At 50.3% G+C, this 25,583-nt stretch overlaps 1 pseudogene; it reads left to right on the top strand.

Moving 5' to 3' along the window:
• Positions 1–605: 605 nt before the first annotated feature.
• LOC140418099 (interferon-gamma-inducible GTPase 10-like) lies at positions 606–22,499 on the top strand (annotated as a pseudogene).
• The last annotated feature ends 3,084 nt before the right edge of the window (positions 22,500–25,583 follow it).

Here is a 25,583-nt window from a genome sequence, read left to right as displayed (position 1 = left end):
GAGCATCCCGCCGGCGGGTGAAACAGAAATATGGCGCAGCGGGACGGCAAATCTAGCCCATGGCCTCTTGGTGCCAAGGTGAAATTATTGAGGGGAGGCAATGGCATAGTGGTGGTGTCACTCAACTAATTAGCCAGAGGCTCAACTCTGGGGACATGGCTTCAAATCTCACCTGGATAGAGGGTGGAGTTTAAATTAAATTAATAACTTTAAATTTAAAATGAGACTCTGTAATGGTGACAATTAAACTGTCATCAATTGGTGTTAAACCTATTCACTGTTTACCTTACCTAGTCTGGCCTACATTTGACACCAGATCCCCAGCAATGTGGTTAGTGAGTTATATCAAAATACAGAAATGTCAAAAAGGATTGAAATCGTACAGGCCAGCTGGCATTGATTGAGGCACGGAAAACAATAACAGCACATTTTAACCCTGCAAAGTCCTCCTCATTATCATCTGGGAGAGCTGACTCACAACCTCATCAAACAACAGCCTGTACAATTATACTCATTGAAACATACCTCACAGACAATTTTCCATTATCATTCCCGAGAGTATCCTGCCTCACCGGCAAGGCAAGCTCACGAGACGTGGTGACACAATGGTATGCAGTCAGGTGGGAGTTGTCCTCGGAGTCCTCAACATCCACTCCAGATCCAATGATGTCTCAGGCCTTCAGGTCAATCATGGGTAAGAAACCTCCTGCTTATTCCCAAATATGCACCCTCCCCCCCTCAACTGATGAATCAGTTATCCTCCATGTTGAGATGGTCTTGAGGAAGGACTGAGGCTGGCAAGGGTGCAGGGTACTCTGGGTGGGGAACTTCAATGTCCATCAGCGAGTGGCTTGGTAGCTCCACTACTGACCGAGCTGACTGAGTCCTAAAGAACATAGCTGCTAGACTGAGTTAGTGGAAGGTAGTGAGAGAACCAACCCAACCAGAGGAAGACTGCTACTCGGACCTGGAATACCTGACGGTGAAGTTACCTACGTGACTTCATCCTGACTAGTCTACTGTCACAGATGCATCTGTGCATGACAGTATTGGTAGGAATGAGCACCGCAGTCTTTTGGAGACAAAGTCCCATCCATCGTGTTGTGTGGCACTATCACCGTGCTAAATGGGATAGACTTCGAACAGATCCAGCATCTCAAGGCTGGACAATCATGATGCTCTGTGGCAGCAGCAAAATTGTAGTCAGCCACAATCTGTAACCTCATGGCTAGACATATCAACCCTGGTTCAATGAAGAGTGCAGGAGGGCATGCCAGCAGCAACACCAGGCATACTGAAAAATGAAGAGGCAACCTGTGAAGTTACAACACAGGACTACTTGTGCACAAAACATTATAAGGTCAAACGCCGGCATCTCCACAACAAAACATTATGAACAGCAACTTAAAAAGCTAAGAAATTCCACAACTAATGGATCAGAACTAAGCTCTGCAGTCCTGCCACATCCAGCTGTGAATGGTGGTGAACAATTAAACAACTCACTGGAGGAGGAGGCCCCACAAATATCCCCATCCTTAATGATGGAGGAGACCAACATGTCAGTGCAAAAGACAAGGTTAAAGCATTTGTTGCAACTTAAAGCCAGAAGTGCCGAGTGGACGATCCATCTAGTTGTCTTGTTAAGAGGAAAAAGGAGACTTATGGAAGGCTGAGGAAACAAAGTTCAGACAGGGCATTGGAGGGATACAAGATAGCCAGGAGGGAACTGAAGAAAGGGATTAGGAGAGCTAAGAGAGGGCATGAACAATCTTTGGCGGGTAGGATCAAGGAAAACCCCAAGGCCTTTTACACATATGTGAGAAATATGAGAATGACGAGAGCGAGGGTAGGTCCGATCAAGGACAGTAGCGGGAGATTGTGTATTGAGTCTGAAGAGATAGGAGAGGTCTTGAACGAGTACTTTTCTTCTGTATTTACAAATGAGAGGGACGATATTGTTGGAGAGGACAGTGTGAAACAGACTGGTAAGCTCGAGGAAATACTTGTTAGGAAGGAAGATGTGTTGGGCATTTTGAAAAACTTGAGGATAGACAAGTCCCCCGGGCCTGACGGGATATATCCAAGGATTCTATGGGAAGCAAGAGATGAAATTGCAGAGCCGTTGGCAATTATCTTTACGTCCTCACTCTCAACAGGGGTTGTACCAGGGGATTGGAGAGTGGCGAATGTTGTGCCCCTGTTCAAAAAAGGGACGAGGGATAACCCTGGGAATTACAGGCCAGTTAGTCTTACGTCGGTGGTAGGCAAAGTAATGGAAAGGATACTGAAGAATAGGATTTCTGAGCATCTGGAAAGACACTGCTTGATTAGGGATAGTCAGCACGGATTTGTGAGGGGTAGGTCTTGCCTTACAAATCTTATTGAATTCTTTGAGGAGGTGACCAAGCATGTGGATGAAGGTAAAGCAGTGGATGTAGTGTACATGGATTTTAGTAAAGCATTTGATAAGGTTCCCCATGGTAGGCTTCTGCAGAAAGTAAGGAGGCATGGGATAGTGGGAAATTTGGCCAGTTGAATAACGAACTGGCTAACCGATAGAAGTCAGAGAGTGGTGGTGGATGGCAAATATTCAGCCTGGATCCCAGTTACCAGTGGCGTACCGCAGGGATCAGTTCTGGGTCCTCTGCTGTTTGTGATTTTCATTAATGACTTGGATGAGGGAGTTGAAGGGTGGGTCAGTAAATTTGCAGACAATACGAAGATTGGTGGAGTTGTGGGTAGTAAGGAGGGCTGTTGTCGGCTGCAAAGAGACATAGATAGGATGCAGAGCTGGGCTGAGAAGTGGCAGATGGAGTTTAACCCTGAAAAGTGTGAGGTTGTCCATTTTGGAAGGACAAATATGAATGCGGAATACAGGGTTTACGGTAGAGTTCTTGGCAATGTGGAGGAGCAGAGAGATCTTGGGGTCTATGTTCATACATCTTTGAAAGTTGCCACTCAAGTGGATAGAGCTGTGAAGAAGGCCTATGGTGTGCTCGCGTTCATTAACAGAGGGATTGAATTTAAGAGCAGTGAGGTGATGATGCAGCTGTACAAAACTTTGGTAAGGCCACATTTGGAGTACTGTGTACAGTTCTGGTCACCTCATTTTAGGAAGGATGTGGAAGCTTTGGAAAAGGTGCAAAGAAGATTTACCAGGATGTTACCTGGAATGGAGAGTCGGTCTTACGAGGAAAGGTTGAGGGTGCTAGGCCTTTTCTCATTAGAGCGGAGAAGGATGAGGGGCGACTTGATAGAGGTTTATAAGATGATCAGGGGAATAGATAGAGTAGACAGTCAGAGACTTTTTCCCCGGGTGGAACAAACCATTACAAGGGGACATAAATTTAAGGTGAAAGGTGGAAGATATAGGAGGGATATCAGAGGTAGGTTCTTTACCCAGAGAGTAGTGGGGGCATGGAATGCACTGCCTGTGGAAGTAGTTGAATCGGAAACATTAGGGACCTTCAAGCAGCTATTGGATAGGTACATGGATTACGGTAAAATGATATAGTGTAGATTTATTTGTTTTTAAGGGCAGCACGGTAGCATTGTGGATAGCACAATTGCTTCACAGCTCCAGGGTCCCAGGTTCGATTCCGGCTTGGGTCACTGTCTGTGCGGAGTCTGCACGTCCTCCCCGTGTCTGCGTGGGTTTCCTCCGGGTGCTCCGGTTTCCTCCCATAGTCCAAAGATGTGCAGGGTAGGTGGATTGGCCTTGATAAATTGCCCTTAGTGTCCAAAATTGCCCTTGGTTTTGGGTGGAGGTGTTGAGTTTTTGTGGGGTGCTCTTTCCAAGAGCCGGTGCAGACTCAGGGGGCCGAATGGCCTCCTTCTGCACTGTAAATTCAATGATAATCTATGATTAATCTAGGACAAAGGTTCGGCACAACATCGTGGGCTGAAGGGCCTGTTCTGTGCTTTATTTTCTATGTTCTATGTTCTATGTTCTAGGTCGCTTGCAGAGGTCCCCAGCACCACAATTGCCAGTCTGCAGCCAATGTGTCTAACTCCACATGATATCAAGAAACTGCTGAAAGCCCTGGATAGTCAAAAGGGGACCTGACAATATTTCTGCAATAGTAGTGAAGACTTGTGCTTAAAAACTTGCCTCTCCCCTCAGGGCTAAGCCATCCCAAAACAGCTACAACACTCGAATTTACCCAGCAATGTTGAAAATTGCCCATGTATGGCCTGGACTGAAAAACCAGAACAAAAGCAAGCTGGCCAATTACTGCCCCATCAGTCTGCTATTTAGCAATAACCTCCTCCTTGACATTCAGTTTGGGTTCTGTCAGCACCACCCAGCCTTGGTTCAAATATGGACAAAAGAGCTGATTTACAGAGGTGAGGTGACTGTCCTTCGTGTTCGGACTGACAAGTCAAAATAAAATTTTCACCACACAACTGCGAAACAATGACCAACTCCAATAATAGAGAATCTAACCCTCACCCCTTGAAATTCAATGGAATTACCATCACTGAATCCCCCTCTATCAACATTCTGGTGGGTTACTATTGATCAGAAACTTACCTAGACTGGTCATATATTTTCTGTGGTTCCAAACGTAGTGTTGTGTTAGGCAGGTAGCTTCGATGTGGACTGCACTCGATGGAGGGAAGCTAGAAACAGACGTCGAACAGTGAAGAAGATCCAACACTGTTTTATTCAACTGATACACATATTCAGCTGTGGGTTGACACTATACTGAACTGACTTGTGGTACCCTCAATAACGACGCTTAGAGTGTAAACGGTAAAGAAGGCTTTAATAAGCTAAGACCTAGACTGGTGCCGAGACGTGGTCTAACAGCGGCGCTGCCCACAAGGCAGCTCCCAGATGGGCGGAGCTGGAGGCGGGGTCCTCCAGGGTTCCAAGCCCGGTCTTAAAGGGGACATCACCTTACATGATGACAAGGGTACAGTGTTACAGTAACCATTTATCACATTCACCCCCTGTTTAAAAAAGAGTCCGGCGGGAGTGAAGTGCCATCATAAGTCCATTCGACTCGGTGGCCGCATCGTCCTCATCGACCTCCTCAGTTCGGGCGGTGGTGCGACAGGCACGGATGTCTTGGTTGAGGGTACGTCCGAGAGCACGGCGGTTGGAGCTTTGGTCCGGGTCGGGGCAGGGGAACGGGGCGCAGGGAGAATAGGCGGGGGTGGGGGAAGTGGTGCCGGCACCAGTGGGGTGTGTAAAGGGGGGGCGCTAGGGGGCGTGTGCGGTAGATGCTCACCAACGGGGAACGGGGCCGGGAGGGGGTGTGTTGTAGGGGTGCCGGGTCCTGCAGGGGAGCGATGCGCGAAGAGGCGTCTGTAGTGGGAGATCCAGCGGGTGCCAGATCCCGGAGGGAAACCATATCTTGCCTGCCATCGGGGTACTCGACGTAGGCGTAACTGGGGTTGGCGTGGAGTAATCGGACCTTCTCGACCAGGGGGTCGTGTGCCTCCGGAGAAGAACAGGTCCCGGAGCCATCAGCCAAGGTGGAAGCGAGACCCCGGAGGTAGCCTTCCTGGGGAAGACAAACAACCGGTTGTGAGGGGTCTCATTCGTGGCCGTGCAGAGGAGCGACCTAATGGAGTGTCGGGCATCGGGTAGGACCTCCTGCCAGCGGGTAGTTGGGTGACTTCTCGACCGTAGGGCCAGAAGGACAGCCTTCCACACTGTCGTGTTCTCCCTCTCCACCTGCCCGTTTCCCCGTGGGTTATAACTGGTCATTCTGCTCGAGGCGATGCCTTTGCTGAGCAGATACTGACGCAGTTCATCGCTCATGAACAATGTACCCCGGTCGCTGTGGAGAAAGCGGGGAAACCGAACAGAGTGAAGATGCTGAATGGGAAGCGGGAGAACTCATCGATAACAGTGAGGAAATAGGCATTACGATTGGTGGATGGGAGGGGCCCCTTGAAGTCATGCTCAGTCGCTCAAAGGGCCCCGAGGCCTTCACGAGCCAAACCTTGTCTGGCCGGTAGATGTGCGGTTTGCACTCCGCACAGATCTGGCAGGCCCTGATCATGGTCTTGACCTCCTTGGTTGAGTAAGGTAGGTTGCGGACTTGATAAAGTGGATGAGCCGGGTAACCCCCGGGTGGCAGAGGTCATTGTGGATGGCTTGCAGGCGGTCGTCCTGTGTGTTGGCGCATGTGCCGCGGGACAGGGCATCTGGGGTCTCCTTGAGCTCCCCTGGACGATACTTGATATCGTACGTGTAGGTGGAGTGTTCGATCCTCCACTCAAAATATTATTGTTTTTTATTTTGCCCCGTTGCGTGTTATCGAACATATAGGCAACCGACCGTTGGTCGGTGACGAGGGTGAACCTCCTACCGGCTAGGTAGTGCCTCCAGTGCCGCACAGCCTACATAATGGCTTGTGCCTCCTTCTCGACTGCAGAGTGTCGAACCTCGGAGGCGGTGAGGGTCAGGGAGAAGAACGCTACTGGTCTGCCTGCCTGAGTGAGGGTAGCAGCCAGGGCGATGTCTGATGCATCGCTCTCTACCTGGAAGGCGATAGTTTCGTCCACCGCGCGCATAACGGCCTTGATGATATCGGCCTTGATGCGGTTGAAGGCCAATCAAGCCTCAGCCGAGAGGGGAAATGTGGTGTTCTTTATGAGTGGGCGGGCTTTGTCCACATATTTGGGGACCCACTGGGTGTAGTGGGAGAAGAGCCCCAAGCACTGTTTGAGGGCCTTGAGGCTGCAGGGGAGAGGAAGTTCCTTTAGGGGGATCGGGAGCGGTCGGGGTCGGGACCTAGAACCCTGTTTTCCACGACATAGCCGAGGATGGCGAGCCGGGTTGTGTGGAAAACAAATTTTTCCTCATTATAGGTCAGGTTAAGGGCTCGGGCGGTCTGGAGGAACTTTTCGAGGTTTGCGACATGGTCCTGCTGGTCATGGCCGCAGATGGTGACATTGTCCAAGCACGGGTATGTAGCCCGCAAACCGTACTGGTCCACCATTTGATCCATCGCCCTTTGAAAGATGGAGACCCCATTTGTAATGCCGAATGGGACCCTGAGGAAGTGGAAGAGCCGGCCGGCTGCTTCGAAGGCAGTATAGGGGCGGTCTTTCGGTCTGATGGGGAGCTGGTGGTAGGCGGATTTGAGGTCAACTGTGGAAAATACTTGGTATTGGGCGATCCATTTGACCATTTCTGCGATGGGAGGAATGGGGTACGCATCAAGCTGCGTGAATTGGTTTATGGTCTGGCTATAATCCACGACCATCTGTTTCTTATCCCCGGACCGGACTACCACCACTTGTGCTCTCCAAGGGCTGTTGCTAGCCTCGATGACCCCCTCTCCCAGTAAACGCTGGACCTCTGACTTGATAAAAGTCATATCTTAGACACTGTACCGCTGGCTCCTGCGACGGGCTTACAGTCGGGAGTGAGGTTAGCGAATAGCGAGGGGGGTGTGACTTTCAGTGTCGCAAGGCAGCACACCGTGAGGTGGGGCAAGGGTCCGCCGAACGTCACTGTCAGGCTTTGGTGGCTGCACTGGAAATCCAGTCCGAGCAGCAGGGGGACACAGAGGTGGGGAAGGATATAAAATTTGAAATGGGTGTACTTGGCACCCTGGATCGAGAGATCCGCGATACAGTATCCCTTGATTTGTCCCGAGTGGGACCCGGATGCAAGGGCTATGGTTTGGACGCGGGATGGGTGCGCAGGGAGCAGCGCCTTACCGTTTCAGGATGGATAAAGCTCTCCGTGCTCCCGGAGTCGAAGAGGCATGCAGTGTCGCACCCGTTGACCTGGACCTGCATCATAGAGTTCTGCAGGTGTTTTGGCCGAGTTTGGTCGAGGGTGATCGCTCCCACTCGCGAGTAGTCCGAGTCTTCAGCCGAGTCGGACTCGTAAAATGGCCGCTGCCGTCGGCTGCATGTGTCGGGTCGAGAAGGTGGCTGCCGACAAGATGGTCGCTCCCATGATTCGCATGAGGCTGATGATGCGTCAGAAGGAGGCGTGTCGGGTCGGTGCGCATTGCGAGGCCAGTGGGCCTGAGAGCCTGATTTTCAGCCGGCTGTTCTTTGTTCTTCTGGCCCCTAAACCTGGCCAGGCAGACCCTCGCAAAATGCCCCTTCTTCCCGCAGTCGCTGCAAATCGCGGAGCAGGCTGGGCTGCATGGGCGTGGATGCTGGCCCTGCCCGCAGAAGTAGCACGGTGTGCCCCCATGATGAGTGGGTCGCCGCGTGGTGCAGGCCTGTAACATGGCTGAGTCTGGGGAAGTCTGGGGGGGGGGCTCGCAGAGTCCGCAAGGTACGTACAGAAATTATGTCGGGCCACCTCTAGCGAGGAGGCGAGCGTTAGCGTGTCCTGGAGGTCTTTTGCCCCGTTTTCGAGCAGCCGCTGCCGGATGTAGGTCGGGCGGATGCCAGACACGAAAGCGTCTCTGATGTGCAGGTTCATATGGACTTCCCCTGTCACATCCTGGTGGTCACAGTCACTGGCAAGCGCGGTGAGTTTTTCGACAAATTCGTCTGGCAATTCCCCCGAGCGCTGCCGGCAAGTAGAGAGCAGATGCCTGGAGTGAACCTCGTTGATGGGTTTGACGAACCGCTTGCGGAGTAGCTCGACCTCCTCTTCTTAAGTCGTCGCCTTTTCGAGCGTGGCGGAGATTCTGTGACTCACCCGGGCGTGGAGTAGATGCAGCTTGTGTGACCCCAGGATGGGAGTCTCTGAGGAGTCCAGGTAAGCCTCGAAGCATCGGAGCCTGTATTAAAAAATTTCCTTTGCCTCCAGTGTCCGTGCTTCCAGGTTCAATTTCTCTGGTTTTAGGCCTGCGTCCATCCTGAAGTAGTTTAGCTGATTAAATTGTGGTACCCTCAATAACGACGCTTAGAGTGTAAACGGGAAAGAAGGCTTTAATAAGCTAAGAACTAGACTGGTGCGAAGACGTGTGCGAACAGTGGCGCCGCACACAAGGCGGCCCCTTATCTACAGCTCCCAGATGGGCGGAGCCGGAGGCGGAGTCCCCCAGGGTTCCAAGCCCGGTCTTAAAGGGGACATCACCTTACATGATGACAAGGGTACAGTGTTACAGTAACCGTTCATCACATGACTGGAGACCTTTTAGTAGCCTGACCAGACTTACTAGCTACCGCATGGTGTTTGTGCTTGCTAGCTCGTGGATTCTGATTGTCTCAGTGGCTAGGTCCCGTGGGAGCAGGAAACCTAGTGCCCTCTGGCTTTATACTGGTAGTGCCCTGCCTGGTGATTGGCTGCACTGTGCTGTGTGCTTACTGGTCATCCTGTGTGTCAATCACTGCCTGTCTGCATCTCATTATATACATGAGTGGATATTGTGACATCTCCCCTTTTCTTTTAGATAAATAAATACTAAGGTGTGCGTGCGTATATATATATATATATATATATATATATATATATGCCTGACTATATACAAAAGGTGTCTCAATGAACGTATATGCATAGGAAGTTAGTTAGTGCGGATACATGGCAAAAGAAACAATATTTACAGAGGTTAAATCGATGAAGTCACGAAATGTGCAAAAGTTCAGTCTACAGATTCAGTCTTTGTGGTGGGCGACAAAATCTTGTTGATCGCCGCAGAGGTGGATCAGGAGCCGCCTGCACGTGGGTAGGCGGGATCGCTGCCATCGCGGTGGTCGCATGGGCCGGCAGGGTTGCAGGGAGATCGGTGGCCTCGTGACAGGGTATGCCCGGAGGAAGCATCGTGGGCGGCGGGGCACTTCGGTCAGGTAGCGGGCATGGAACTCTTCACAGTGCCCGTCTGTTGCGCCGTTGCACGGTGCCGTCAGCCATGCGGACAAGGAACGATCTTGGGGCCACTTGTTTGATCACAACAGCTGTGGCTGACCAGCCGCCCTCAGGCAACTGGACACTAACATGATCAGTTGGAGCCAGCTCGAGTAGCATCGCATTTGGCCTTCTGTTGGGCCCGTGACTGCTGCATTTTCTGTAAGACCGTGAGGTGGTCAAGGGCTGGAACATGGATGGATGGAACTGTGGTCCTCAGAGTGCGATTGATGAGCATCTGCGCTGGAGACAACCCAGTGGACAGTGGGGTTGCCCTGTATGCCAGCATCGCCAGGTTGAAGCCGGAGCCTGAGTCTGCAGCTTTGCACAGCAACCGCTTTACAATATGGACCCCTTTCTCGGCCTTCCCGTTTTAATGCGGGTAGTGGGGACTGGAGGTTAGGTGACGGAAGTTGTTGGACTGTGCATAATCAGACCATTCCTGGCTGTAAAAGCAAGGACCGTTGTCACTCATTACCGTGAGTGGAATCCCATGCCTGGCGAACGTTTCTTTGCAGGCTTTGATTACCGCCTTCGACGTGAGGTCGGACAGCTTCATCACTTCTGGGTAACTGGAGAAGGAGTCGACCAGGAGTACGTAGTCACGCCCCTTGGCGTGGAAAAGGTCTACACCTACTTTGGACCACGAAGAGACCACGACCTTGTGCTGTTGCAGCGTTTCGTTGGGTTGAGCTGGTTGAAACTTCTGACAGGTAGGGCAGTTGAGGACTGTGTCGGCAATGTCCTGGCTGGTGCACGGCCAATAGACCGCCTCCCGAGCTCTGCGTCGGCATTTGTCGACCCCAAGGTGACCCTCATGGAGTTGGCCCAGCACCATAGCCCTCATGCTCTGCGGAATTATGATCCTGTCGAGTTTCAGAAGGATTCCCTCCACACCCGCCAGGTCGTCTTTTACGTTATAGAACTGGGGACATTGTCCCTTCTGCCAGCCATTGGTAAGGTGCTGTATCACACGCTGCAGCAGTGGATCCTTGACCATCTCCTCACGAATTTGAACCACCCGTTCGTCAGAGGCCGGAAGGTTGGCGGCACACAACTGCCCTTGCACTTCTATGTGGCAGATGAAGTCACTTAATTCACATGGTGTGATAATGGACCTGGATAGGACATCTGCAACGATCAGCTCTTTGCTGCACGGGGCATTGGGGCAGCACGGTAGCATTGTGGATAGCACAATTGCTTCACAGCTCCAGGGTCCCAGGTTCGATTCCGCCTTGGGTCTCTGTCTGTGCGGAGTCTGCACATCCTCCCCGTGTGTGCGTGGGTTTCCTCCGGGTGCTCCGGTTTCCTCCCACAGTCCAAAGATGTGCAGGTTAGGTGGATTGGCCATGATAAATTGCCCTTAGTGTCCAAAATTGGCCTTAGTGTTGGGTTTGGTTACTGGGTTATGGGGATAGGGTGGAGGTGTTGACCTTGGGTAGGGTGCTCTTTCCAAGAGCCGGTGCAGACTCGATGGGCCGAATGGCCTCCTTCTGCACTGTAAATTCTATGAACGTCTATTGCCTGGCGTGTATACAAGTTCGAAGTCGTAGCGATGTAGCTTAAGAAGAATTTGCTGTAACCGAGGTGTCATGTCATTTAAATCCTTTTGGATTATATGGACTAGAGGCCTGTGGTCCATTTCTACCATGAATTTTGGCAGGCCGTAAACGTAGTCGTGAAACTTGACTATCCCTGTTAGGAGGCCAGACACTCCTCCTCAATCTGAGCGTACCGTTGCTCAGTGGGCGTCATGGCCCTGGAGGCATACGCCACTGGAGCCCAGGACGCGGAGTCATCCCGCTGAAGGAGCACCGCCCCAATGCCATCCTGGCTTGCATCAGTCGATATCTTGGTTGGGTCGAAGAACGCTGGAACCGGGGCTGTGGTAAGCTTTGCTTTCAGCTCACGCCATTCCTCTTCATGCCACTGGAATTCCGTCGACTTCTTGACGAGATGGCGGTGGGCCGTGGTGTGGGATGCCATATTGGGAATTAATTTCCCGAGGACGTTGACCATCCCGAGGAAGCGGAGGACTGCCTTCTTGACCTCCGGGGTCTTCATGGCGTTGACCGCTGAGACCTTGTCGGCATCTGGCCGCACGCCCTGCTGCGAGATGTGGTCACCCAGGAACTTAATATCCGATTGACCAAATGAGCACTTGGCCCTGTTGAGCTGGAGACCATGTTCATGAATTCTCTGGAATACCTTCTTGAGGCGAGCGATGTGTTCCTGGGGCATTGTCGACCAGATAATTACGTCGTCAACGTATACTTGCACCCCCTCAATGCCCTCGATCGTCTGCTACATGATGCGGTGAAATACTTCGGAGGCAGATATGATCCCAAAAGGCATCCGGTTGTAGCAGTAGCGACCGAATAGGGTGTTGAACGTGCACAGCTTGTGACTGGACACGTCCAGCTGTATTTGCCAAAAACCTGTGGAGGCATCCAGCTTAGTAAAGAATTTGGCATGAGCCATCTCACTGGTCAACTCTTCACGTTTTGGTATCGGGTAATGCTCCCGCATGATGTTGCGGTTTAGATCCTTCGGGTCAATGCAAATGCGAAGTTCCCCTGACGGCTTCTTTACGCAATCCATGGAGCTGACCCAGTTTGTTGGCTCTGTGACCTTCGATATGGTGTCCTGGTCTTGGAGGTCCTGTAATTGCTTCTTCAGACGATCCTTGAGGGGTGCCGGCACCCGGCGTGGTGCATGAATTACAGGGGTGGCGTTCGGCTTGGGCAGGATTTTATATCGGTATGGGAGCGTGCCCATTCCATCGAATACACTGTGGTACTGCGTAATAATGGCATCTATGTCGGCTTGCAAGTTTCCATCAGGCAAGGCCGTCGCCGGTGATGATGACATGGTGTGGACCCGCTGAACGAGGTTCAGGAGCTTGCAGGCTCGAGCACCGAACAGGGACGCCCTGTCAGGCCGGACAATTTCAAACCAAAGTATTGCCTTGATCGCCTTGTTGGATAACCCTAGTTGACAGGACTCACTGGCAGCTATGGCATTGCCATTGTAGCCAAGGTGGAAGAATTGGCAGGTCGGTGGAAGAATGCTTGGTCTGGCGCGGATGGTGTCGATGTCGGATTTTGAGATGAGGTTCGCTGATGCGCCGGTGTCCAGTTTAAATTTGATGTGAGCCTTGTTAACTGTGAGGACAGCACACCACTCGTCATCGGGATCCACACTGAGGATCGAGAGGCGTTTCGCCATTGTGGTGGAAGGCAGCGCATGTGTAGTTATGATGGCCACCCGGTAGGTGACTTGAGACACTCAGTATCAGGGTCTGTTGGGCTGTTGGGATCGAAATCTGGCATGCCTTGTTGTATTGAGCGGACACTTCTCCGCCGCAGCTGGGATCGCTGGCTGCTGAGCGGTGGAGCAGATCTGAAAGGGCTGCGTAGTGGCCAAGCTTGTCACACTGTAGACACCGGCGTCCTTTTGCCGGACATTGCCACTTTAAATGGGCGGAGCCACAATTCGGACATGTCATGACGCCGACGTCAGCGCGTTCTATGCTCCATTGTGCCTGCGCAGTGCGGTAGGTCGACGTACGCACCTGCGCAGTCGGGTTGTCGGCCTCGTCGTCCACTCTGTCATGGCATGCATGCACAGGGACCCGGGGAAAGCGTGCGAAATGGCGTCTCTCCTCAATGCTCAAGCCCTGCATTTGTGCAATGGCCTGCACCGTTCCACCTCGTGGGAGGCCAGCTTTGCAGTTTCTGCCGCCCTGATGTGGGAGTAACGATTCTTAGCATGCTCATGGACAACGCACGTCTCAATAGCGATAGAGAGGGTCAACTGTTTGACTTTCAGGAGCTGCTGCCGAAGGGAGTCGGAATGGACCCCGAAAACAATCTGATCCCCGGATCATGGAATGAGCCGTCGAGTCATAGTTACATGACTGCACTAGGATGCGGAGATGGGTCACGAAGGACTGAAAAGGTTCATCCTTACCCTGAAGCCTCTGCTGGAAAACGTACCGTTCAAAGCTCTCATTCACCTCAATGTCGCAGTGGCTGTCAAACTTCAGCAGGACTGTTTTGAATTTCGTTTTGTCTTCGCCATCAGCGAACATAAGCGAATTGTAGATGTGGATAGCATGGTCCCCCGCGGTGGAGAGAAATAATGCGATCTTCCTGGCATCTGATGCTGCTTCGAGGTCGGAGGCCTCGATGTACAAGATGAACTTTTGCTGAAGATTTTCCAATTGGCGCCGAGGTTGCCGGAGATGCGGAGCTGCGGAAGAGGCTGGATGTTTTCCATTTCACCGGTGGCTGCTTGCTGGTCAATGCTGATTCACACGAGGTAAGTCCGTCAAGATCAGTATCACTCCAGTACCATGATGTGTTAGACAGATTGGTTCGATGTGGACTGAACTCGATGCAGGGAAGCTGGAAACAGATGTCTAAGACTGGAGAAGATCCAATACTGTTTTATTCAACGATAGAACTGATCTACATATTCAGCTGTGGGTAGACACTATACTGAACTGACTGGAGACCTTTTAATAGCCTGACCAGACTTACTAGCTACCGCATGGTGTTTGCACTTGCAAGATCGGGGACTCTGATTGTCTCAGTGGCTGGGGCCCGAGAACACGGGAAACCTAGTGCCCTCTGGCTTTATAGTGATAGTATCCTGTCTAGTGATTGACTACACTGTGTTGTGTGCTTACTGGTCACCCTGTGTGTCAATCACTGCCTGTCTGCATCTCATTATATACATGAGTGGATATTGTGACATGTAGGCCAGAGTCTTGGAATCGAGTGGCAAGTAATTCATCTCCCAAAACCTGTCCATCATGTTCAAGGCAAAATCAGGATTGTGATGGAATATTCTCCACTTGCCTGAATGAGTGCAGCTCCAACAACACTCAAGGGGCGGGATTCTCTGACCCCCCCCGCCAGGTCGGAGAATCGCCAGGGGCTGGCATCAATCCCACCCCCGCTGGTTGTCGAATTCTCCGGCACCGGATATTCAGCGGGGGCGGGTAGCGCGCCGCTCCGGTCGGCGGCCCCCCCTGGCGATTCTCCGGCCCGCGATGGGCCAATGTCTCGCTGCTGTCATACCAGTCCCGCCAGCGAGAATCAAACTACCTCTCTTACCGGCGGGACTAGGCGGTGCGGGCAGGCTCTGGGGTCCAGGGGGGGAGGGAGGTGGGGCGATCTGGCCCCGGGGGTTGCCTCCACGGTGGCCTGGCCCACGATCAGGGCCCACCGATCCGCAGGGGGGCCTGTGCCGTGGGAGAACTCTTTTCCCTCCGCCTCGGCCATAGCCTTCACCATGGCCGACGTGTAAGGGACACCCCACCCTGCGCTTGCGTGAGGATGACCTCAGCAGCCGCTGATGCTCCCGCGCATGCGTGGACTTCTGCCGGCCGGCGAAGTCCTTTCGGCCCCGGCTGGCGTGGCGCCAAATGCCTTTTCCGCCGGCTGGCGGCGTGTCAACCACTCCGGCGCGGGGCCTAGCCCCTTAAGGTGAGGGCTTGGCCCCTAAAGGTGCAGAGAAATCAGCACCTTTGGGGCGGCCCGACACCGGAGTGGTTCCCGCCACTCCATCCCGCCAGGACCCCCCGCCCCGCCGGGTAGGGGAGAATCCCGGCCAAGAAGTTTGACACAATCCAGGACAAAGCAGCCCACTTGATTGACACCCCTGCTGTGACTGCTGTGTACTCTGTTTCACAGAGACATGGCCCACCCATGCCTCAACGGACTGTGCAATACAACATTACGGACTCTCAATATACCGGATGGACCGCATGGCGTCATCGGGCACAGCGAAGGGTGGAGGGGTTTGCTTCCTCATCACTCCTCCTGGTGCTCGGACCTGGCAGCCTTGGTGAACTACTGCTCCCCAGACCTGGAATACCTGACGGTGAAGGGCCACCCATACGGGGGTTCACTTCTGCCATCATCACGGCGGTCTACATCCCACCCCAGGTGGAAGTGAAGGAAGCGCTTGATGAATTTTACATAGTTATAAATGACAGTGAAACAGAACACCTGGAGGCCTTGTTCATCGTGGCCAGGGACTTCAACCAGGCCAACCTCAAGAGTGTACTGCAAAAATTCCACCAACACATCAGCGGCCCCACCAGGGGCCCCAACATCCTTGACCACGGCTACATCAAACATCAAGGGCGCTTACCGATCCATCCCCCGACCGCACTTTGGAAAATCGGACCATAGGACGGTGCTCCTTTTCCCGGTGCAGAATCCATAGTAAACTGTTTCTGGGAATCTAGGACAGAGGTTCGGCACAACATCGTGGGCCGAAGGGCCTGTTCTGTGCTGTATTTTTCTATGTTCTATGTTCTATGAATGACATGGGTCTGCAGAGACAGAATGATGGAGGTAACCAAAACAAGAATGTGCTTTCTATAAACTACAGTAACATCCAAGTGCAGGTGGGGAGATATGTATGCAAATGAAGGAGTTTCTATTGGCTAGAATTACTGTCCTCCATTGGTATAAAATGAAAGTTTAACTGTGATATTATTGGTGTGTTGACATGCAAATGAAGGATTAGGCTGCAACTGTAAACCTATTGGTTGAAAAAGCTATAGGTGTTTCTGCTTCGCTGGACTCAGACAGAACAATGCAGTGAGTTCCACTGAGTTGTTCTTGTGCACAAGTCAATAAAGATTGATCAAAGAGTACTCCAGTGTATATCCTGCAGTCATTTCAACACCGGCATACAAGCTGAAATGTAAAGAATCTGGTTAAGAAGGTCGTGCAATCCTGGTCCGAGGCAACCAAAGAGCTCCTACGCGACTTTCACCCCCTGCAGACTGTGGGCGAAGATGGGTACTCACCCCCTGGGCTCCCCACATCAGTCTTTCCGGCTGGTTCACAATTTTTAAATGGAGCACTAATCGGCTCTGGCGGAATTACTTTCTGGTGAGGCCGCTGAATCATGGGAGGCCATTGGATATGGGGTGGCTGCCGTTAATTGTATGGAAATCAGGCTCATGTGGTGATTATTGGCGCCTCACCATAGTATGGCGGGATCCCGGTTGAATCGCAAACTGTTTGGTGCCCAGCGTGGTTCTCATTTTTGGCCCCACCCGCTATTCACCGGCTTCCTGGCTCTCAAGCGAGAGTGCATACGAAGCCAGAGAATTGCGCCTTAAGTTTTTAATATTGGGAGAATAAAAAGAGAAGGGGCTGGTTTCTCCGCAGCAACGGGCCAAAATTGTGGTTCTAACCACCTATCGCCGGTCGGGAAGCTTGCGGGGCAGTTGCGGACTTAGTCCGCGGCCGCCCTGGTGGGGGGCGGGGGGATTGGACACCGGGGGGGGTGGGAAGCCTTATAGGTGGCTGGGGGACAGATTGGGGTGGTCATACCTTTGGGCGCGCGGCCGATCAGGGCGCCTACATTTTTCATCTGCCTCCACGGTCAGAGTCCGCCATGGCGCTCGGCGCAGCTGCTGGAGGCTGCCACCGTGCGCATGCGCGGACTCGAAACCGGAAGGGCGGCTGCCCGTATCCACAGCTAAAGCTGCGTAAATCACTCTTGGTCCCTGCTAGCCCCCTGTGAGTGAGTGAATCGACTGATCTTTTTTATAGGAAACTCTGGATTGAAACGCATCGCCTGTCTTTCGAGGAGATGCCAGACTGGGCATGTCATCAAAGACTCCAGCTGAGCAGAGAGACAGTGTGACACATCTGCCAGATGGTGGTACACCTGGCACTGCGGGGATACAAACAAAGAACAAAGAACAAAGAAAAGTACAGCACAGGAACAGGCCCTTCGGCCCTCCAAGCCCGTGCCGACCATGCTGCCCGACTAAACTACAATCTTCTACACTTCCTGGGTCCATATCCCTCTATTCCCATCCTATTCATGTATTTGTCAAGATGCCCCTTAAATGTCACTATCGTCCCTGCTTCCACCACCTCCTCCGGTAGCGAGTTCCAGGCACCCACTACCCTCTGTGTAAAACACTTGCCTCGTACATCTACTCTAAACCTTGCCCCTCGCACCTTAAATCTATGCCCCCTAGTAATTGACCCCTCTACCCTGGGGGAAAGCCTCTGACTATCCATTCTGTCTATGCCCCTCATAATTTTGTAGACCTCTATCAGGTCGCCCCTCAACCTCCGTCGTTCCAGTGAGAACAAACCGAGTTTATTCAACTGCTCCTCATAGCTAATGCCCTCCATGCCAGGCAACATTCTGGTAAATCTCTTCTGCACCCTCTCTAAAGCCTCCTCATCCTTCTGGTAGTGTGGTGACCAGAATTGAACACTATACTCCAAGTGTGGCCTAACTAAGGTTCTTTACAGCTGCAACATGACTTGCCAATTCTTATACTCAATGCACCGGCCAATGAAGGCAAGAATGCCGTATGCCTTCTTGACTACCTTCTCCACCTGGGTTGCCCCTTTCAGTGACCTGTGGACCTGTACACCTAGATCTCACTGACTTTCAATACTTTTGAGGGTTCTACCATTCACTGAATATTCCCTACCTGCATTAGACCTTCCAAAATGCATTACCTCACATTTGTCCGGATTAAACTCCAACTTCCATCTCTCCGCCCAAGTCTCTAAATACTCTAAATCCTGCTGTATCCTCTGACAGGCCTCATCGCTATCCGCAATTCCACCAACCTTTGGGTCATCTGCAAACTTACTAATCAGACCAGTTACATTTTCCTCCAAATAATTTATATATGCAACAAACAGCAAAGGTCCCAGCACTGATCCCTGCGGAACACCACGAGTCACAGCCCTCCAACTAGAAAAGCATCCTTCCATTGCTACTCTCTGCCTTCTATGGCCTAGCCAGTTCTGTATCCACCTTGCCAGCTCACCCCTGATCCCGTGCGACTTCATCTTTTGTACCAGTCTACCATGAGGGACCTTGTCAAAGGCCTTACTGAAGTTTCAATTCCAACTGTGCTTCTATTGTGCTTCGAGAGGACTACAGCATGAAGAGTAAATAAACCAGCAGTGGTTACCTCGCAACTGGGGGCCTTGTAATGTAGAAAAGCATTTGAATTTAGTTATTAGCTAAATTTGTTTGGAGTTGAATAAAGACACCACATATCTCAACTCTGCCAGAAGAAATACTTGACAGGAGTAGGGATCTGCAAAGAGGCTGGCCTTCCACAGAACCAGATACAGTCCAGATAACCAGGGAATTGGGACATAAAGAATGTCTGAAGAAGACTGAATTTAAGAGAATAAAGACCAATATATTGTTCAAGAGAATCCAAGAGAAAAGTAAACAAAGTGTTCTGAATTGCAGTCACCAGATTTAAAGTGGGAAAGCAAACTTCTGAGGGAAATCAAAAGTTTGCTGCCATCTTAATAGAGTCTGGAAATTAATAGTTAAAACAATTGTGAGCATTTTGTACAACAATCAAGATCTAGAAATCCCAAAGGTGAAATGGTAAAATCCAGACACAGGTATCATTGTTAAATGTGGAAGATAAGCTTTGCTTAAAAGACTTATTTGGAAAACCTGGACTAGATTTCAGAATGAAAACTGCTAATGGAGAACATGATTGTGAAATAAGATTTTAAAACATATTTTCTGGAGAGTGGAGTTTGGAAACTCTCAAGTGATAATCACCCAAGGGATTCTGAGGATAAATCACTTTATCATTCACTTTAGGCTCAAAGTAGAGAGTGTATTTGACCACAGCAATCTTGTGTGGTTAAAAGGATGTTGTGTTACTGAGACCAGTGTAGCTTAAAATATACATTGTAATCCATGTTCATCATTAAATCTGTGTGTACTTGTTAAACTAAGGGGGGGGTAATCAGATATTGTATCATAATCCAGTGTTTTCATGTTCAAAAAATGTTTCTTTCCTGTTAATAGTAATTAACGGTCCTGTGCCTCTGTTCATCCATGTTCTATTAAACAAAGTAAAAGTTACAGGCTGCAATGTAACCAAATTGGAACAGAGTCCCGTAGCGAGTCAGTTTAGCCGTGTGTTTCCTGGGTGCTCGCAGTGCCGAGAAACATCACACTATCTAAATGAACATTGTTGCAATCTGGGATCTCAGTAGGAAATGCCTCGCCGAGGCCATACTTCACTTTGTCCCATTCGTGCACGGAGGAGCTCCACTCACTGGAATTCCTCAGTGCAGTAGGAGATTGTGACGTCGACCCCCGACATGACCCCAAATCCCCCCAAAGCCCAACTCACCTATAGGGGCTGGTCCTCGGGCCACCCACACCCCTCCTCACATGGGCAGGACATTCCCACATCCAATCCCCCTTACGGGAAAAATGCCAGTATGACACCCAGATGGCACTGCCAGGGTGGCAGGCTGGCAGTGCTAGGGTGCCCAGGTGGCACCAGCAGTGTTAGAGTGCCACCCTGCCCAGAGGGCAAGCACCTGGGATCCTCCAACCCCCGGGCGATACCCACAAGTGCCGTTCTGTGTGGTCCCCATTTGTGGAGACCAGTATGGAATGACGCATGCCCGAGGTTTCTGAGGTTAGATCCCAACACCTCCGGTAAATCACAACAGTGCACATTAGTGTGCGACTAGCTGTCTTATTCTAATATACAGATTTGCAAAATACTGATCCTGTCCACAGTGGGCAGGATTCAGACACTGACGTCTCGCGATATCGCATTAGATCTCACAAGGCGTGGTAAGAGGGATCTCCCGGCCTCTACTAGCACACCGCCTACCAGGCACAACACGGGCAGTAGATCACGCCCATGGTCTTTTGAATCAGCGTTCTATTCTGGGATCTTCCAGTTATAGCATTAACTGGGATCTTAAGAGTGCACATCCCAAGAAGGCGGCACGGGAGCACAGTGGTTAGCACTGCTCTCTCACAGCACCAGAGACATGGGTTAAATTCTGACCTTGTGGAGTCTGCACATTCTCCCAGTGTCTGCTTGGGTTTCTGCCAGGTGCTCCAATTTCCTCCTACGGTCTTAAGATGTGCAGGTTAGGTGGAGTGGCCATGCTAAATTGCCTCTTAGTGTCCAAGGTGTTATGGGAAAGGGGCGTGGGAGTGGGCCTGGGTAAGTGCTCTTTCAGAGGGTCAGTGCAGACTCGATGGGCTGAATGGCCTCCTTCTGCACTGTAGGGATTCTATGATTACATGCTCCATTCCACTGATATTCAAATCCAAGTCCCACTGAGGCCAGATATTCAAATTTTTCTTGACCTGTGGTATCTAATTACAACCCTCCCACCCCACCAAACACAACAGGGCGACAGAATCAAATCCCATTTATTTTTAATAAATAACAGTGCAGTACACATCCTCTAATTTTTATTGGCTGCTCATCCCTCAAGGGTGTGCCTTCCACATCTTGGATGGTCACAGATGCCACTGTGTGCAAATAAAAGTTAACATTCTATAGTTGAGTGCAACATCATGTAAATTATTCTGCTTTCTTTCAGCAATTTGCCAGCTCAGTCTCCAAACCCTTCATTCTTCAGTCAGGAAGAACTCAACAAACTGAAATCTGATTATGAAACGGGTGGGGTGGAAAATATTACACCATTGATACAGAAGAAATTAAATGAATTGGACAACACAGAGCTTAACATTGCACTGACAGGAGAAACAAGAGCAGGGAAGTCCACTTTCATCAATGCGATGAGAGGTCTTCAGAACGATGATGAGGGAGCAGCTAGAAGTGGAACCACAGAAACAACAATGGAGCCAACCCCATACCCACAGCCCAGTATGTCGAATGTTTGTTTTTGGGACTTGCCAGGAATTGGAACAACAAATTTCCCAGCGGAAAAATACTTGATGAAAATGAAATTTAAAAAATATGATTTTCTTCATCATTATCTCAGAAAGTCACTTCAGAGAAAATTATGTAAAACTCGCCAAAGAGATCAAAAAGCTGAAGAAGAATTTCTACTTCATTCGATCTAAAATTGGTAACGATCTTGAATCAATGAGAAGGGAATTTAATGAAGAAGAAGAACTGGAAAAGATCAGGAAAGACTGTGAGAGCAAGTTGCAAGAGGCAGGGATACAATCTCCCCGTGTTTTCCTGATATCAAGTTTTGATCTGAATTTGTATGATTTTAATCTGTTAAATGAAGCTCTTGAAAATGACCTTCCAAATATAAAAAAAAGTGTATACATCCTGTCCCTTCTGAACCTAAACGTGGAAATTGTAGAGAAGAAAAGGAAAGAGCTAAAGAAACAAATCTGGATGTTGGCAGCACTTTCTGGAGTAGTGGGAGCTGTGCCAGTTCCTGGAGTCTCCATCGCTTGTGAAATTGCGATAGTGATTGGAGGAATAATACATTTCTGTAAATGTCTGGGTCTGGATGATGCCTCTCTTCAGAGACTAGCAAACAGGACTGTGAAGCCTGTGGAAGATTTGAAAACCGTGTGGAAAACTCCCCTGCTGGGTGAAATAACTGCTGAAATAATTACATGATTACTGTGGGGTGGCATTGCTGTGGCCATTTCAGCAGCTGAATTCGCCCTGGACATCGTCCCTGTCGTTGGTTCCCTCTTTGGAGCAGGATCATCATTTCTTATGACGTACAAGCTGCTGAAGATTGCACTGGATGATCTTACGAAGAATGCACAGAGAGTGGTGAAAGCTGCTTTTGGAACCATTGAAAATGATCCAGACCAACAAGTCAATACTCTCGCCAATATATTAAGGGACTCCGACACGGAAAGTACTGCTCTATTAAAATCCCATTTTGCTGAATTAATTCCCAGAGGTGTTCCTGCCTAAGAATTTTCATATTTCGGTGTTTGGGACAGGATTTGCCTGGGTCTAATGTGACAAAATAAGGGATGAGAATTTTAAATGAACACACAAAATTTTGCATGTGATTTGCACCCAGGCAATTCATTTAGTTAAACACAATCGGCGCGTACTTCAGGCCACGCTGCGCCAAAAAGCATCTCGCTGCAGCGCAATATGGCCGGTGAAAGCCGGTAGATCCTGCTCCCAGGATCCACCAGGCTTGCAATGACTCACAAGATTTGGTGTAAGGGGAATCCAGCCCACAATGGGCGGGATCACCTTTTGGGAAATCTGCATATTAGGGCGAGGCAGCTAGCTTTACTCTAATGTGCAGGTTTCCAAGGTACCTGAGGCTTTGGGATTCAATCCCTTTGCCTTGGGGACTTCGGGTGAACGCTCTTGGTCCTGGTCCCCACAAACAGGAACTGGACGGAATGGCATTCGCGGGGGTCTCCAAGGGGGATCAAAGGCCGCCAGCTGCATGCCCTTTGGGCAGGGTGGGCCCTGTGGGTGTGACCTGGATACCCTGGCAGTGCTAGCCTGGCACCATGGCAGTGCCACCATGGTACTGCCAAGGCACCCAGGTGGCACTGCCAGCTGGCAGGAGCACTACCATGGTGCCAGGTTGACACTGCCAAGATGCCATTTTTTGTGCATGCATGATTGGGCTGGGGTTGCCCACTGTGGATATTGGGTGGGTGCAATGGGGGGCCGAGTGACCCTCCCATGTTGCGTTCAGGCTGGGAGGAGGTCGGGTCTTTTTTTTTGCGGGCCTCGTAGATAGGGACGCCATTTTCTCGCTAAAACGTGGAGTTCCAGCACGCAGAGCTCCCTGTTGTAAAAAATGGGACTATGTGCAGCCTCGGCCGCGCATTTTCCGTTTCGGCCCCTTATTCAAAACGAGTAGCATTGAATAGCCACGTGTTTCCCGGCGCTGCGAGGGCTGGGAAACACACGCGCTCACTAGGGAACTAACGGCTTTTAGGCCGGCGGGATTTCCTCAATCAATTATCCCCCTCATCGTGAATCCCAATTTGAAAGTCTGGATTTCTATTTCCACAGATTAAAATGTAGTCACCAGGCCTTTACGCCAGAAGGATCCCCCCATTTCCCCCCCCCCCCCCCCCATATCAGGGAGATATATTAATTCTGAAATTATGCTTAGGTTTGTTGGTCATCTGGTCAAATTACATTGATGAAAAAGTGATTTTACCACAAAATGTACTAAACATGAATGTAATGTTGTTTTCCCAGGGTGAAATATATTACCCTGAGGTTGAATGTCTTGTTAAGAGGAAAAAGGTGACTTATGTAAGGCTGAGGAAACAAGGTTCAGACAGGGCATTGGAGGGATGCAAGATAGCCAGGAGGGAACTGAAGAAAGGGATTAGGAGAGCTAAGAGAGGGCATGAACAATCTTTGGCGGGTTGGATCAAGGAAAACCCCAAGGCCTTTTACACATATGTGAGAAATATGAGAATGACTAGAGCGAGGGCAGGTCCGATCAAGGACAGTAGCGGGAGATTGTGTATGGAGTCTGAAGAGATAGGAGAGGTCTTGAATGAGTACTTTTCTTCTGTATTTACAAATGAGAGGGGCGATATTGTTGGAGAGGACAGTGTGAAACAGATTGGTAAGCTCGAGGAAATACTTGTTAGGAAGGAAGATGTGTTGGGCATTTTGAAAAACTTGAGGATAGACAAGTCCCCCGGGCCTGACGGGATATATCCAAGGATTCTATGGGAAGCAAGAGATGAAATTGCAGAGCCGTTGGCAATTATCTTTTCGTCCTCACTGTCAACAGGGGTGGTACCAAGGGATTGGAGAGTGGCGAATGTCGTGCCCCTGTTCAAAAAAGGAACTAGGGATAACCCTGGGAATTACAGGCCAGTTAGTCTTACTTCGGTGGTAGGCAAAGTAATGGAAAGGGTACTGAAGGATAGGATTTCTGAGCATCTGGAAAGACACTGCTTGATTAGGGATAGTCAGCACGGATTTGTGAGGGGTAGGTCTTGCCTTACAAATCTTATTGAATTCTTTGAGGAGGTGACCAAGCATGTGGATGAAGGTAAAGCAGTGGATGTAGTGTACATGGATTTTAGTAAGGCATTTGATAAAGTTCCCCATGGTAGGCTTCTGCACAAAGTAAGGAGGCATGGGATAGTGGGAAATTTGGCCAGTTGGATAACGAACTGGCTAACCGATAGAAGTCAGAGAGTGGTGGTGGATGGCAAATATTCAGCCTGGATCCCAGTTACCAGTGGTGTACCGCAGGGATCAGTTCTGGGTCCTCTGCTGTTTGTGATTTTCATTAATGACTTGGATGAGGGAGTTGAAGGGTGGGTCAGTAAATTTGCAGACGATACGAAGATTGGTGGAGTTGTGGATAGTAAGGAGGGCTGTTGTCGGCTGCAAAGAGACATAGATAGGATGCAGAGCTGGGCTGGGAAGTGGCAGATGGAGTTTAACCCTGAAAAGTGTGAGGTTGTCCATTTTGGAAGGACAAATATGAATGCGGAATACAGGGTTAACGGTAGAGTTCTTGGCATTGTGGAGGAGCAGAGAGACCTTGGGGTCTATGTTCATACATCTTTGAAAGTTGCCACTCAAGTGGATAGAGCTGTGAAGAAGGCCTATGGTGTGCTCGCGTTCATTAACAGAGGGATTGAATTTAAGAGCCGTGAGGTGATGATGCAGCTGTACAAAACTTTGGTAAGGCCACATTTGGAGTACTGTGTACAGTTCTGGTCGCCTCATTTTAGGAAGGATGTGGAAGCTCTGGAAAAGGTGCAAAGAAGATTTACCAGGATGTTGCCTGGAATGGAGAGTAGGTCTTACGAGGAAAGGTTGAGGGTGCTAGGCCTTTTCTCATTAGAGCGGAGAAGGATGAGGGGCGACTTGATAGAGGTTTATAAGATGATCAGGGGAATAGATAGAGTAGACAGTCAGAGACTTTTTCCCCAGGTGGAACACACCATTACAAGGGGACATAAATTTAAGGTGAAAGGTGGAAGATATAGGAGGGATATCAGAGGTAGGTTCTTTACCCAGAGAGTAGTGGGGGCATGG

The sequence above is a fragment of the Scyliorhinus torazame genome, chromosome 5, assembly GCF_047496885.1.
Source record: "Scyliorhinus torazame isolate Kashiwa2021f chromosome 5, sScyTor2.1, whole genome shotgun sequence".
NCBI classification, from domain to species: Eukaryota; Metazoa; Chordata; class Chondrichthyes; order Carcharhiniformes; family Scyliorhinidae; genus Scyliorhinus; species Scyliorhinus torazame.
The sequence above is the reverse complement of the archived record's forward strand: the minus strand, read 5'-3'. Positions and strand labels throughout refer to the sequence as shown.